A 16,688-nucleotide genomic window follows, 5' to 3' on the forward strand; every position below is an offset into this window, starting at 1 on the left:
TCCGAATTATTTCAAGGTGTGATCCGGATGTTTTACTTTGTTGTCTTACTTTTTGATGTAAACCCTTCCATCTTTAAAAGTCAAAAAAAGAAGAAAAAAATCAAAATAAAATGAAATTAATATTTCATTATCCAAGAATGTCACTTTTCTTAATCTTGTCACTTTTCTTACTCTCTTTTCAATTATATTAATACATATTTCAATAACATGACATGCTTGCGAACTTCATGACCAGATCCTAAAACGCTGTCAGACCTCGAAATAATGAATCAAGAAGTAGAATGTGCTGAAGATAAGGCTTGTGAGAAAATAAACAAAGAATTGGAACAGTAGGCCTAGGCCAAGTCCGTATGAAATCGGAAGAAGTTAAAATTCCCTCTCTTCGGATCATTGTTGAAGCCGAGATTAAGGATAAAGATTGGGTCCAGAACCGATTGGAATAATTAACACTGATTAATAAAAAATGATTGACTGTAGTTTGCCACGGGCAGTTATACCAATAAAGAATGGCCCGTATCTACAACAAGAAAGTGAGGCCCAGAAAATTTGAAGTGGGGTAACTCGTTCTGAGACACATTCTCCCGCATCATGAAGAAGCCAAAGGAAAATTTGCTCCTAATTAAAAGGTCCATACATTATAAGAAGAGTGCTGCTGAAGGGAGCGTTGTATTTGGGAGACATCGAAGGAAATGATCCTGAGATAGCTGTTAATGCAGATGCAGTCAAAAAGTATTACGTTTGACTACTTTCACAGCTTTAACATGTTCCGATTAGGATGACGAAGGCTTTCTTTCTCGCTATCCAAACACTACCAACCCTTTGAGCCGGTTACCTTTCTTTGATTATCCTCTTTGGAACCTAAAGGTATTATTGAAAAAGAAGAAAAAAAAACAAAAAAAAGGAAAAAAGAAAAGTAAAAAATAAAAAAGAAAAGAAAAGAAAAGAAGCAAAAGAAAACAAACAGAAGAAAAACAAAACAAAGTTGCTTGAACTACGTTCGACTTGATTCCGAAAGGATACATAGGCAGCCTCTCTCCGGGATTCAGTCACACTAAAATAAAAATTCACATTTCCCCAAAAGTTGAAACTGGGGCAGATAATTCGACGATAGTTTCGCCTGAAAGGTTCCAAAGTTGTATTTCAGTCTGATTTCTTTTCACCCAAATCCTTTCCAAGTCCTTCCGATCAATTGGCAGGAATGTTCAAGAATTGGAGGATATAGTCATTCGGATCTGATACAACCAAATGAGAGAAATGAAATGAGAGAGTCTGATTGGTGAAAACCCTCACGGAGACCGTAAGGCAATAGTAAGCAAAGAAATTGAAAATGAGAGAGAGTCTTGTTAGTGAAAACTCGCAAAGAGCACTATAAGTCGATGGTAAGAAGATAAATGAGAGAGGTCAGCTGGTGAAAACTCGCAAAGGGCGCCATTGATCGAAAAGAGGATCCTCACAGCCATCGACATCGACACAGTCCCATGCAAGGTTTCCCGATTGCGGGAAAAAGGTTGTGATGAATTTTTGAGAGTCGGATGGTTTACACGGGTCAGACATCCAGTCCAAAAGGCATGTTATGTTCATTGAAGTCCTCATGTACTCAAGATAAATCCTTCTTTCCTTTCCCGAAAGGGATTCCTCTTGTTTAAACTCATTCTCCGTTCCATTGTTCGTTTTCTTTTAATCCCTTTCGGTCTAACTTTGTTCCAAAGACTAAGGCAAAGAAGAGATAGCAAGATTGATATACAAGGATCTCATTTGATACAAGCTAATATGCAAAAAAATGCACCCAGCCTCGGCAGGGGCAACAAGTCGACCCCGACTGGCCATGGAGGCCGATGTTTCAAAATCAAAAACTCTTGGAAGAAGGGAATCAAATTGAAGTGCCTACAAAGGCAAAATGAAGTTGAAAAGGTTAAGGCCCAAGTAGCTAACCATCTAGGCAAAGTTTGAAGAGCCAAAGGTTCCCCAATGATCTGAAGTTAAAAAATTGGAAGAAAGAAGTCAAATGCACACAAAAGCAAAATAAAGTTAAAAAAGGTTAAGTCCCATGCGACCAACCGTCATGGTAAAATTTTGGAAAAGCTAAAAGTTCTCCTGAGCTAGAAATATAATCGGTATCCAGGAAACAACCAATCACAATTGAAATTATCATCAAAGAAGCCGGCCAAGATCAAATGACTGAAACACTCAAGGCCGCAAAACCAACCACCGTTTCAAACTGACAAATTGTTCTTTGTTTGAACCACAAGAAACATTTGCAATCCAAAGCAACCTTGCAAGAAGTATGTGCAACCAAAAGAAACCGCACATAGACTAAAATAGCTCTACAGCAACATAACCCCAAAAAAAAGTTTTCTTCAAATTCTTTCCCGCATTTTACTCATTCTCTAAAAAAAATTTAAAAAAAAAAAATTAAAAAAATAAAATAAAATAAATTCCAAATCATGGTAGTATAGAGTCTCAAATCAATCTTGAATCAAACCCTACCCGCGAACCTTCCGAAAATGCTCTCTAAATGCGACCCGCTACTACAGTACGCAGTGGTGTTCTCATGGCCGCTGCTTGGCCGTCCGGCGGCCAAAAGCCACCGGACCAGTCCCAAAACATCCCCCTAGCCGTTGGGCATCATCCCCAATTGGTTTCATCTTCAATTTCCAACCCAGCTGATGCAAATCTGCAAAATGGTAACGCGGTTACTGTAGCGAATTTTCGCCTGGGAGATTCTTCAATTTTCCAGCACGATTCTCGTTCAAACTTAGCAATTCGAAACGGTGGGGTTTGTTCTCCACATCAAGAACTATCTCTCCGACAAAAATCAGGTGATTTCACCGCCAGAATAATGAGTTCTAACAATGCCGATTTGAACCATTTCAAGGCAGCCATGGACGCGCATTTCTTTCCCCAACCTATGGCTATGGACGGGCAGTTCAACTCAACATCAACATATGCATCGCTATTGGAAAACAAACAAACTGGATAAGTTCCGGAAAAAATCGAGCTAAAAAAGGTGGAGTTCGTCGAGGGAGTAGGTACAATCAAATTTACAATGAAGGAAATACATCAATATGCTAAGGAGGAAGGGTTACATCAAGCTTTGGTGATTATATTCTCACAAGATCAATATGATATGGAAAAAATTCGAAAACTGCTGCCTAAACAGTTTGGAACTACAGGTCGCTGCCTCGTCGGATGGCTTGCAAGAAGACATGTTTTGATAAGGTTTGATAGACATGATGACTATGTTCTTGCTGCTGCAAAATCTGTTGACTATTTATCAGTTAATGGACGAGAATCACAGATGCGAATTTTTTCGTGGACCATTACTTTCAATCCTGAAGAGGAGACCTCCAAAGCTTTTGTGTGGATTTCGTTTCCTAGCCTGCCTCCTATGTTATTTTGCAAAGCAATCGTTTTGTCTATTGCCTCAGCAGCAGGTAAACCACTAGCAATAGATAAAGCAACTCAAGAGAAGTCAAGACCTAGCACAGCTAGAGTTAAGGTTGAACTTGATCTTCTAGGTAATTTACCGCAAAACTTGAGGATCAAATTGGTGGATGAAAATACTGGTAAGGTGATCGAGCATGTCCAGAAGTTTGTCTATTATAATCTGCCCCTTTATTGCACAGGGTGCAAGCGTCAAGGTCATGATGTAAATACATGCCGTTTGATCTCGACAAAGAATCGTGATAGTATATTGAAGGGTAATGGTGAGGAAGCTGTTTATTGCACGACAGTGGAAAAGTTTCAAGGAGACTTGAGACAGATGCTTAATGAAAAGAGACGACTTCATGGTGTTCTGGAGGCAGCAACAGTAGATGGATCAAAAACAGCTTTAACGAATGCTAATTTCCCTAATGGTGCACAGGCTCTCAATAACTCTAGGATTTCAAATAATGTTGCTTCTATTCCTGTCGATCTTGCCTTAGCTAGGATGTCCCAAGCTATGGCTATAGAAGCAGGGGATAGGGAGTTCAATTGTATGAGTAATGGCATTGCTATATTGAAAGTAGTAGGATTTGATCGAGCTACTAATGCCATAGGTGTTGAGGCTTTGGAGAGTGCAGATGCTATAGCTTCTACAGCTGTTAATATGGAAATTTCAGCTGGAGTTGTGCAGGCTAATACTGGGACTTTGAAACAAATTGATGCTTTACCTACTGTCGATCAAGAAGTAACTGATCCTAAGGTTAAAGGTGCTGGGCAGCTGGAGGTAGTTGCTGCACAAAAGTCTGAAGCTCAAGGTATGCAAAATGCAAAGGCTGGGGACTGGGCAGTGGTGCATCGATCACGTCCAATTCCAAACAACAAGAATGACTCTGCTCCTACAAAGCTGGCCAGTGCACAAAAAGATGTTAGTATCACTAACTCTTTTGCTGCGTTGGTAAATGAATGTGGTGTGGATAGCAATCATATTGTAGCAGCAACTACTACAGATATTGAACAGGAGGACGCTGTGGGGAATTTGCAGCATAAGCAGAGTCCAAAAATTATGCAGGATGTCTCCAGGCAGTAAATAAATAGGGCCAATTGTTCCAGTTGTGGCAGTTGCAACTACTGAAGCAACACCAACATTACATATAGCAGATCCAGGCTTGGCTAAAATGATTGAGGAGTCACAGGCTACCATGTTGATGCATACTACAACTAATAAAGTGAATGTTGATTTCAATGGCAAACATGATCTGGGCATTGAGCTTTTAACAAACAATTTGGGTGTTCGACGTAACGCTTCAGATAACAATTTGGTTTGGATCTTAACGAGTGATCAGGATCATGGCGAGAATTATGATGGTAAGAAGTTGGAACTGGTGTGTGGTGATACAGTTTCACATCGTGGAAAACTCAGCTCCCCAGGTAATACAAAATAGCAACAAAACTCCAAAATTGCAGGTGCTCGAGCGAAGGAACGAGCTACTGGGACTTTAAAAATTCTAGGTGGTCATGCTGCAACACCTGAGCTACTGGAACTGGTTGCAAAATCTAGTAACAATGCAGGAGTGGAGATAAGTTTGAAGCAGCAAACTACACCAGAAAGTAGCAAACATGATCTGCCAAGTGAAAACTCTACTAAGAAGTTGAGTGTTCGATGAATCGCATCGCAGAATAATTTGTTTGAGATTTTGAGGGATGATCAAGTAGTGCGACACAACACTCCTAGGTTGCATTTTTCCAGCCCAGAAGTTGAAAGAATTATCAAGGAAACTCAGTTTCCCATGATGATGAATGCTAATCCTATGATCAATCAACCTTTGGTCACTCTAAATACATCGGCACTTGAAATTCCGTCCCAGTCATGGGAGTCTTTTGGAGAGCATGGAAGTGATTCTGGGCAGCATCTTGTATCAACAGGGAACGACTATGAGGTGGTAAAACAGAAAAATAACTTCACTAGGGGGGAGAACAGTACACAAGTACGCAAAGAAGAGATGGAAATTGATCGATTAGAGATAGAAGTTGACCGGCCCAAAACTAAAATTTGGGCTGACCAAGTGGAGGATGAGGAAGATGATGTGGTTAGTGATAGTGAAGATGAAGAGGAAGGTGATATTTCAGATATCTCACCAACAGTACCAAAAAACAACACTGCTGCAAGTATTCCTAAGACAGAATTGAGTCCTCTAACACTTGTTTTTGTGCCTTCAAGCAAGGCAATGATTTCAGTCCATGATAGGGCACTCTTGGATGCATTGTACAGTCCAAAACCAAAAAAAGTAGCATATTCTACTGGTTCAAAGTCGAATGCACAGCTGCTGCAATTTCAGGTGACGCTGCAAATGTGCCGATTCAGCATGCCAACCAGAATGCTGTTATAACATCAACTAAGGAGCCTAAAATTTCAGATCATGATAGACAACTTATTGATGCTTTGGAGACCCCAAAACTAAACAACTGGGCACCACCAACTACACACGGGCAGAAAATTCAAGGTAATCAACTCAACAAAAATGTTCAATTACAGGAACCTATTGGCATTGGTGCAACAACACATGAACACATGCAACAATGTGACCAAAGGCTACTTCAAAGTTCGGCTGCCTCAAAGATGGCTGAAAATGGGCAGAAAAAACCGGGTAAGAACAAAAATGCTTAATTGAAATATTCCACAATAAAACCTAATGCCATGGTTGTGAAGAGGCATGAACCATTAGATATGGTTGCACAGAAATGTGCTAATCAACAACTAGAGGACAACTTACGTGTTGAAATTTGGGAAGAAGGTGAGGAAGAAGATTTGCTTGATTATTGCCGAGCTGAGGCGGCTAGATGTGGAGATTTATCTCCTACTCATAGTGGAAAAATAGGGAGAATAGTTGGGATGGTTAAGTAAATGAAGGAATAACACTTAGGATACTCCCAATGAGAGATGCAAAGCGAAAAGGGGCAGCCCTGACCACATCTATAAAGTCCAATCGATCGAAAGAAGAAATGATGAATTTTGAAGATTTATTAAAGATAGCTGAAGAGGATTTTAAGGAGCTACAATTTGAAGAACTCACAAGTATCATGAATGAGGGGCAAGAATCAATTTCTACCTTGTTTTATTTTATCATTTTCTAAGCAATATCATATGTAATATCATCATAGAGTGTGTTATAAACTCTATGATAATCAGAGTACTTACTTCTTTCGAGTTCTTATTTTTTACATGCTTGCTAAAAGATGAGGTTGTTCATGCCTCAATAGGAATTGTAAGGTAAGGTCTAATTCAGTATGTGTTTGGAGATCACTACTGTAGCTTTTGCCCCCCTTCCCCCCTACTTGTACTCTTCCTTTGTGATTTTTTTATTATTAATAAATTAGCTATTGGGACCGCCCAGTAGTATAATTTGCTAAAAACAAAGAGGGTCTCCAATCCCTAGCTGCGTTTTCCAACATAGGGTCTATACTTCCTAGTTGAAATTATTTTAGACATAGGGTATCCACTCCCTAGTCTCTTAACCAACATAAGGTCTTCAATTTATTTTAGACATAGGGTCTTTACTCCCTAGTCTCTTTTCCAACATAGGGTTTCCACTCCCTAATTGATTTTATTTTAGACATAGGGTCTCCATTCCCTAGTCATTTTTTCCAACATATGATCTTCACTCCCTAGTTGATTTTATTTTAGACATAGGGTCCTCACTCCCTAGTCGCCTTTTCCAACATAGGGTCTCCACTCTCTAGTTGATTTTATTTTAGACATAGGGTATCCACTCCCTAGTCTCCTTTCCAACATAGAGTCTCAACTCCCTAGTTGATGTTATTTTAGACATAGGGTCTGCACTCCCTAATATCCTTTCCAACATAGAGTCTCCACTCCCTAGTTGATGTTATTTTAGACATAGGGTCTCCATTCACTGGTCTCCTTTCCAACATAGAGTCTACATTCCATAGTTGATTTTATTTTTAGTCATAGAGTCAACATAGGGTCTCCATTCCCTAGTTGATTTTATTTTAGACATAGGGTCTTCACTCTCTAGTCGCCTTTTCCAACATAGGGTCTCCACTACCTAGTTGATTTTATTTTAGACATAGGGTTTTCACTCCCTAGTCTCCTTTCCAACATAGGGTCTCAACTCTCTAGTTGATGTTATTTTAGACATAGGGTATCCATTCCCTAGTCTCCTTTTCAATATAGGGTATTCACTCCTTAGTTGATGCTATTTTAAACATAGGGTCTCCACTCCCTAGTCTCCTTTCCAACATAAGGTCTCCACTCCCTAGTTGATGTTATTTAAGACATAGGGTCTCCACTCCCTGGTCTCGTTTCCAACATAGGGTCTCCACTCCCTAGTTGATTTTATTTTGGACATAGGGTCTCCACTCCCTAGTCTCTTTTCCAACATATGGTCTCCACTCCCTAGTTGATTTTATTTTAGACATAGGGTCTCCACTCTCTAGTCGCTTTTTCCAACATAGGGTCTCCACTCCCTAGTTGAAGTTGTTTAAGACACAGGGTCTCAACTCCCTAGTCGCTTTACCAACATAGGGTCTCCATTCCCTAGTTGATGTTATTTTAGATATAGGGTCTCCACTCCCTAGTCTCTTTTCCAACATAGGGTCTCTACTCCCTAGTTGATTTTATTTTAGACGTAGTGTCTCCACTCCCTAGTCGCCTTTTCCAACATTGGGTCTCCACTCCCTAGTCTCTTTTCCAACATAGGGTCTCAACTCCCTAGTTGATGTTATTTTAGAGATATGGTATCCACTCCCTAGTATCCTTTCTAACATAGGGTTTTCACTCACTAGTTGATGTTATTTTAGACATAGGGTCTCCACTCCCTGGTCTCTTTTCCAACATAGGGTCTCCACTCCCTAGTTGATATATTTTAGGCATAGGGTCTCCACTCCCTAGTCTCCTTTCCAACATAGGGTCTCCACTCTCTAGTTGATTTTATTTTAGACATAGGGTCTCCACTCCCTAGTCTTCTTTCCAACATAGGGTCTCAACTTCCTAGTTGATGTTATTTTAGATATAGGGTATCCACTCCCTAGTCTCCTTTCCAACATAGGGTCTCCTCTCCCTAGTTAATGTTATTTTAGCCATAGGGTCTCCACTCCCTAGTCTCTTTTCCAACATAGGGTCTCCAATCCCTAGTTGATGTTATTTTAGACATAGGGTTTCCACTCCCTAGTTGATGTTATTTTAGACATAGGTTCTCCATTCCTTGGTCTCCTTTCCAACATAGTCTCTCCACTCCCTAGTTGATTTTATTTTTAGACATAGGGTCTCTACTCCCTAGTCTATTCTCCAACTTAGGGTCTCCACTCCCTAGTCTATTTTCCAACATAGGGTCTCCAATCCCTCGTTGATTTTATTTTAGACATGGAGACTCCACTCCCTAGTCTCTTTTCCAACATAAGGTCTTAACTCCCTTGTTGATGTTATTTTAGACATAGGGTATACACTCCTTCGTCTCCTTTCCAACATAAGGTCTCATCTCCCTAGTTGATGTTATTTTAGACATAGTATCTCCACTCCCTAGTGTCATTTCTAACATAGGGTATCCACTCCCTAGTTGATAATAGTTTAGACAAAGGGTCTCCACTCCCTGGTTTTTTAACCAACATAGGGTCTCCACTCCCTAGTTGATTTTATTTTTAGACATAGAGTCTTCACTCTTTGGTCTCGTTTCCGACATAGGGTCTCCACTCTCTAGTTTATTTTATTTTAGATATAGGGTCCCCATTCCCTAGTCGTCTTTTCCAACATAGGGCCTTCACTCCCTAGTTGATTTTATTTTAGACATAGGGTCTTCACTCCCTAGTCATTTTTTTCCAACATAGGATCTCCACTCCCTAGTTGATTTTATTTTAGATATAAGGTTTCCACTCCCTAGTCGCCTTTTCTAACACAGGGTCTCCACTCTCTAGTTGATTTTATTTTAGACATAGAGTATCCACTCCCTAATGTTCTTTCCAACATAGGGTCTCAACTCCCTAGTTGATGTTATTTTAGACATACGGTCTCCACTCCCTAGTCTCCTTTCAAACATAGGGTCTCCATTCCCTAGTTGAAGTTATTTTAGACATAGGGTCTCCACTCACTGGTCTCCTTTCCAACATAGGGTCTCCATTCCCTAGTTGATTTTATTTTTAGCCATAGGGTCAACATAGGGTCTCCACTCCCTAGTTGATTTTATTTTAGTCACAGGGTCTTCACTCACTAGTCGCCTTTTCCAACATAGGGTCTCCACTACCTAGTTGATTTTATTTTAGACATAGTATCTCCACTCCCTACTCTCCTTTCCAACATAGGGTCTCCACTCCCTAGTTGATGTTATTTTAGAGATATGGTATCCACTCCCTAGTCTTCTTTCTAACATAGGGTTTCCACTCAATAGTTGATGTTATTTTAGACATAGGGTCTCCACTCCCTAGTCTACTTTCCAACATAAGGTCTTCACTCCCTAGTTGATGTTATTTAAGACATAGGGTCTCCACTCACTGATCTCGTTTCTAACATAGGGTCTCCACTCCCTAGTTGATTTTTTTTTAGACATAGGGTCTCCACTCCCTAGTCTCCTTTCCAACATAGGGTCTCCACTCTCTAGTTGATTTTATTTTAGACATAGGGTCTCCACTCTCTAGTCACTTTTTCCAACATAGAGTCTCCACTCCCTAGTTGAAGTTGTTTTAGACACAGGGTCTACACTCCCTAGTCGCTTTTCCAACATAGGGTCTCCACTCCCTAGTTGATGTTATTTTAGATATAGGGCTCCACTCCCTAGTCTCTTTTCCAACATAGGGTCTCCACTCCCTAGTTGATTTTATTTTAGATATAGTGTCTCCACTCCCTAGTCGCCTTTTCCAACGTAGTGTCTCCACTCCCTAGTCTCCTTTCCAACATAGGGTCTCAACTCCCTAGTTAATGTTATTTTAGAGATATGGTATCCACTCCCTAGTCTCCTTTCCAACATAGGGTTTTTCACTCACTAGTTGATGTTATTTTAGACATAGGGTCTGCACTCCCTAATATCATTTCCAACATAGTGTCTCCACTCCCTAGTTGATATTATTTTAGACATAGGGTCTCCACTCACTGGTCTCCTTTCCAACATAGAGTCTACATTCCATAGTTGATTTTATTTTTAGACATAGAGTCAACATAGGGTCTCCATTCCCTAGTTGATTTTATTTTAGACATAGGGTCTTCACTCTCTAGTCGCCTTTTCCAACATAGGGTCTCCACTACCTAGTTGATTTTATTTTAGACATAGGGTTTCCACTCCCTAGTCTCCTTTCCAACATAGGGTCTCAACTCTCTAATTGATGTTATTTTAGATATAGGGTATCCATTCCCTAGTCTCCTTTTCAATATAGGGTATCCACTCCCTAGTTGATGCTATTTTAAACATAGGGTCTGCACTCCCTTGTCTCTTTTCCAACATAAGGTCTCCACTCCCTATTTGATGTTATTTAAGACATAGGGTCTCCACTCCCTGGTCTCGTTTCCAACATAGGGTTTCCACTCCCTAGTTGATTTTATTTTAGATATAGGGTCTCCACTCCCTAGTCTCTTTTCCAACATATGGTCTCCACTCCCTAGTTGATTTTATTTTAGATATAGGGTCTCCACTCTCTAGTCGTTTTTTCCAACATAGGGTCTCCACTCCCTAGTTGAAGTTGTTTTAGACACAAGGTCTCAACTCTCTAGTTGATGTTGTTTTAGACACAGGGTCTCATCTCCCTAGTCGCTTTTCCAACATAGGGTCACCACTCCCTAGTTGATGTTATTTTAGATATAGGGTCTCCACTCCCTAGTCTCTTTTACAACATAGGGTCTCTACTCCCTAGTTGATTTTATTTTAGACGTAGTGTCTCCACTCCCTAGTCGCCTTTTCCAACATAGGGTCTCCACTCCCTAGTCTCATTTCCAACATAGGGTCTCAACTCCCTAGTTGATGTTATTTTAGAGATATGGTATCCACTCCCTAGTCTCCTTTCTAACATAGGGTTTCCACTCACTAGTTGATGTTATTTTAGACATAGGGTCTCCACTCCCTGGTCTCCTTTCCAACATAGGGTCTCTACTCCCTAGTTGATATATTTTAGACATAGGGTCTCCACTCCCTAGTCTACTTTCCAACATAGGGTCTCCACTCTCTAGTTAATTTTATTTTAGATATGGGGTCTCCACTCCCTAGTCTTCTTTCCAACATAGGGTCTCAACTTCCTAGTTGATGTTATTTTAGATATAGGGTATCCACTCCCTAGTCTCCTTTCCAACATAGGGTCTCCTCTCCCTAGTTAATGTTATTTTAGCCATAGGGTCTCCACTCCCTAGTCTCTTTTCCAACATAAGGTCTCCAATCCCTAGTTGATGTTATTTTAGATATAGGATCTCCACTCCCTAGTTGATGTTATTTTAGACATAGGTTCTCCACTCCTTGGTCTCCTTTCCAACATAGTGTCTCCACTCCCTAGTTGATTTTATTTTTAGACATAGGGTCTCTACTCCCTAGTCTATTCTCCAACGTAGGGTCTCCACTCCCTAGTCTATTTTCCAACATAGGGTCTCCACTGCCTCGTTGAATTTATTTTAGACATGGAGACTCCACTCCCTAGTCTCTTTTCCAACATAAGGTCTTAACTCCCTTGTTGATGTTATTTTAGACATAGGGTATACACTCCTTCGTCTCCTTTCCAACATAAGGTCTCATCTCCCTAGTTGATGTTATTTTAGACATAGTATCTCCATACCCTAGTGCCATTTCTAACATAGGGTATCCACTCCCTAGTTGATAATAGTTTAGACATAGGGTCTCCACTCCCTGGTTTCTTAACCAACATAGGGTCTCCACTCCCTAGTTGATTTTATTTTTAGACATAGAGTCTCCACTCTCTAGTCTCATTTCCGACATAGGGTCTCCACTCTCTAGTTAATTTTATTTTAGATATAGGGTCCCCATTCCCTAGTCGTCTTTTCCAACATAGGGCATTCACTCCCTAGTTGATTTTATTTTAGACATAGGGTCTTCACTCCTTAGTCGTTTTTTCCAACATAGGATCTCCACTCCCTAGTTGATTTTATTTTAGACATAGGGTCTCCACTCCCTAGTCGACTTTTCTAACACAGGGTCTCCACTCTCTAGTTGATTTTATTTTAGACATAGAGTATCCACTCCCTAATGTTCTTTCTAACATAGGGTCTCAACTCCCTAGTTGATGTTATTTTAGACATAGGGTCCCCACTCCCTAGTCTCCTTTCCAACATAGGGCCTCTATTCCCTAGTTGATGTTATTTTAGACATAGGGTCTCCACTCACTGGTCTCCTTTCCAACATAGGGTCTCCATTCCCTAGTTGATTTTATTTTTAGACATAGGGTCAACATAGGGTCTCCACTCCCTAGTTGATTTTATTTTAGACACAGGGTCTTCACTCACTAGTCGCCTTTTCCAACATAGGGTCTCCACTACCTAGTTGATTTTATTTTAGACATAGGGTCTCCACTCCCTAGTCTCCTTTCCAACATAGGGTCTCAACTCTCTAGTTGAAGTTATTTTAGACATAGGGTATCCACTCCCTAGTCTCCTTTCCAATATAGGGTATCCACTCCCTAGTTGATGCTATTTTAGACATAGGGTCTCCACTCCCTAGTCTACTTTCCAACATAAGGTCTTCACTCCCTAGTTGATGTTATTTAAGACATAGGGTCTCCACTCCCTGGTCTCGTTTCTAACATAGGGTCTCCACTCCCTAGTTGATTTTATTTTTGTAATAGGGTCTCCACTCCCTAGTCTCTTTTCCAACATATGGTCATCACTCCCTAGTTGATTTTATTTTAGACATAGGGTCTCCACTCTCTAGTAACTTTTTCCAACATAGGGTCTCCACTCTCTAGTTTATTTTATTTTAGATATAGGGTCCCCATTCCCTAGTCGTCTTTTCCAACATAGGGCACTCACTCCCTAGTTGATTTTATTTTAGACATAGGGTCTTCACTCCCTAGTCGTTTTTTCCAATATAGGGTCTCCACTCCCTGGTTGATTTTATTTTAGATATAGTGTCTCCACTCCCTAGTCGCCTTTTCCAATGTAGTGTCTCCACTCCCTAGTCTCCTTTCCAACATAGGGTCTCAACTCCCTAGTTAATGTTATTTTAGAGATATGGTATCCACTCCCTAGTCTCCTTTCTAACATAGGGTATTCACTCACTAGTTGATGTTATTTTAGACATAGGATCTCCACTACCTAGTATCCTTTCCTACATAGGGTCTCCACTCCCTAAGTTATGTGATTATAGACATAGGGTTTTCACTCCCTGGTCTCCTTTCCAACATAGGGTCTCCACTCCCTAGTTGATGTTATTTTAGACATAGGGTCTCTACTCTCTAGTCTCCTTTCCAACATAGGGTCTCCACTCCCTAGTTGATTTTATTTTAGACATAGGGTCTCCACTCCCTAGTCTCCTTTCCAACATAGGGTTTCAACTCCCTAGTTGATGTTATTTTAGTGATATGGTATCCACTCCCTAGTCTCCTTTCTAACATAGAGTTTCCACTCACTAGTTGATGTTATTTTAGACATAGGGTATCCACTCCCTAGTCTCCTTTCCAATATAGGGTATCCAATTCCTAGTTGATGCTATTTTAGACATAGGGTCTTCACTCCCTAGTTGATGTTATTTAAGACATAGGGTCTCCACTCCCTGGTCTCGTTTCTAACATAGGGTTTCCACTCCCTAGTTGATTTTATTTTAGACATAGGGTCTCCAATCCCTAGTCTCCTTTCCAACATAGGGTCTCCACTCTCTAGTTGATTTTATTTTAGACATAGGGTCTCCACACCCTAGTCTCTTTTCCAACATAGGATCTCCATTCCTTAGTTGATATATTTTTGACATAGGGTCTCTACTCCCTAGTCTCTTTTCCAACATAGTGTCTCCACTCCCTAGTTGATTTTATTTTAGACATATGGTCTCCACTCCCTCGTCGTTTTTCCAACACAGGGTCTCCAATACCTAGTTGATTTTATTTTAGACATAGGGTCTCCACTCCCTAGTCATTTTTTCTTACAAAGGGTCTCCACTCCCTAGTTTATTTTATTTTAGACATAGGGTCTCCACTCCCTAGTATCCTTTCCAACAGAGGGTTTTAACTCCTTAGTTGATGTTATTTTTGACATAGGGTATCCACTTCCTAGTCTCCTTTCCTACATACGGTCTCCACTCCCTAGTTGATGTTATTTTAGACATAGGGTCATCACTCCTTAGTCTCTTTTCCAACATAGGGTCTCTACTCCCTAGTTGATGTTATTTTAGACATAGGTTCTCCACTCCATAGTCTTCTTTCCAACATAGGGTCTCCGCTCTCTAGTTGATTTTATTTTAGACATAGGGTCTCCACTCCCTGGTCCCTTTTCCAACAGAGGATCTTCATTCCCTAGTTGATATATTTTAGACATAGGGTCTCCACTCCCTAGTCTCTTTTCCAACAAAGTGTCTCCACTCCCTAGTTGATTTTATTTTAGATATATGGTCTTCACTCCCTAGTCGTTTTTCCAACATAGGGTCTCCAATCTCTAGTTGATGTTATTTTATACATAGGGTCTCCACTCCCTAGTCTCTTTTCTAACACAGGGTCTCCACTCCCCAGTCTCCTTTCCAACATAGGGTCTCAACTCCCTAGTTGATGTTATTTTAGACATAGGGTATCCACTCCCTAGTCTCATTTCAACATACGGTCTCCACTCCCTAGTTGATGCTATTTTAGACATATGGTCTCCACTCCCTAGTCACCTTTCCAACATAGGGTCTCAACTCCCTAATTGATATTATTTTAGACATAGGGTCTCCACTCTTTGGTCTCCTTTCCAACATAGGGTCTCCAATCTCTAATTGATGTTATTTTAGACATAGGGTCTCCACTCCCTGGTCTCCTTTCCAACATAGGGTCTCCACTCCCTAGTTGATTTTATTTTTAAACATAGGGTCTCCACTCCCTCGTCTCTTTTCCAACATAGGGTGTCCACTCCCTAGTTGATTTTATTTTAGAGATATGGCTTCGCTCCCTAGTCGTCTTTTCCAACATAGGGTCTCCACTCCCTTGTTGATTTTATTTTTGACATAGCGTTTCCACTCCCTAGTCTTCTTTTCCAATATAGGGTCTTCACTCCCAAGTTGATTTTATTTTAGACATAGCGTCTCCACTCCCTAATCTTCTTTTCAAAATTAGGGTCTTCACTCCCTAGTTGATGTTATTTTAGAGATATGGTATCCACTCCCTAGTCTTCTTTCTAACATAGGGTTTCCACTCAATAGTTGATGTTATTTTAGACATAGGGTCTCCACTCCCTAGTCTCCTTTCCAACATAGGATCTCCACTCCCTAGTTGATGTTATTTTAAACATAGGGTCTCCACTCCCAAGTCTCCTTTCCAACATAGGGTCTCCACTCACTAGTTGATGTTATTTTAGACATAGGGTCTCCACTCCCTAGTCTCCTTTCCAACATAGGGTCTCCACTCCCTAGTTGATTTTATTTTAGACATAGGGTCTCCACTACCTAGTCTTCTTTCCAACATAAGGTCCCAACTCCCTAATTGATTTTATTTTAGATATAGGGTATCCACTCCCTAGTCTCCTTTTCAACATAGGGTCTCCACTCCATAGTTGATGTTATTTAAGCTATAGAGTCACCACTCCCTAGTCTCTTTTCTAACATAGGGTCTCCAATCCCTAGTTGATGTTATTTTAGACATAAGGTCTCCACTCACTAGTTGATGTTATTTTAGACATAGGGTCTCAACTCCCTGGTCTGCTTTCCAACATAGGCTCTCCACTCCCTAGTAGATTTTATTTTTAGACATAGGGTCTCTACTCCCTAGCCTCTTTTCCAACGTAGGGTCTCCACTCCCTAGTATCTTTTCCAACATAGGGTCTTCACTCCCTAGTTGATTTTATTTTAGACGTGGGGTCTCCACTCCCTAGTCTCCTTTCCAACATAAGGTCTCAACTCCCTAGTTGATGTTATTTTAGACATAGGGTATACACTCCCTAGTCTCCTTTCCAACATAGGATCTCCTCTCCCTAGTTGATGTTATTTTAGACATAGTATCTCCACTCCCTAGTCTCATTTCCATCATAGGGTCTCCACTCCCTAGTTGATAATATTTTAGACATAGGGTCTCCACGCCCTGGTCTCTTATCCAACATAGAGTCTCCACTTTCTAGTTGATTTTATTTTTAGACATAGAGTCTCCACTCC

The sequence above is a fragment of the Nicotiana tomentosiformis genome, chromosome 11 (genome assembly GCF_000390325.3).
Source record: "Nicotiana tomentosiformis chromosome 11, ASM39032v3, whole genome shotgun sequence".
NCBI lineage: Eukaryota > Viridiplantae > Streptophyta > Magnoliopsida > Solanales > Solanaceae > Nicotiana > Nicotiana tomentosiformis.